Source organism: Pocillopora verrucosa, chromosome 14 (genome assembly GCF_036669915.1).
Source record: "Pocillopora verrucosa isolate sample1 chromosome 14, ASM3666991v2, whole genome shotgun sequence".
Taxonomy (NCBI): Eukaryota; Metazoa; Cnidaria; class Anthozoa; order Scleractinia; family Pocilloporidae; genus Pocillopora; species Pocillopora verrucosa.
In genome coordinates, this window is record NC_089325.1 from 19,333,828 (window position 1) to 19,334,121 (window position 294).

Genomic DNA, 294 nt, shown 5'->3' on the forward strand with positions numbered 1-294 from the left:
TTCAGAATATTAAATTTTACCAAAGAAATAAAACGTTTTAAAATTCTAAATTCTTTGCCATTAATTTTAAATGACAACGATTTTGTAAGGCATACATATTTCTAGTGTACGACCCCTTTTTCCAGCCCTATCACGTTGACACTTATGGCCCTAATACAAATTTCTTTTTTAATTTACGAAATAACGCGCGGGGCTGTACGGGTCACATGATAATACCCAGTTAGGCCTTCCTGCTCGGTTAGTAAGAGGTTATTGTGGTGCCCGAGCCTTTCTAAAAGAAAAAAATACACTGCG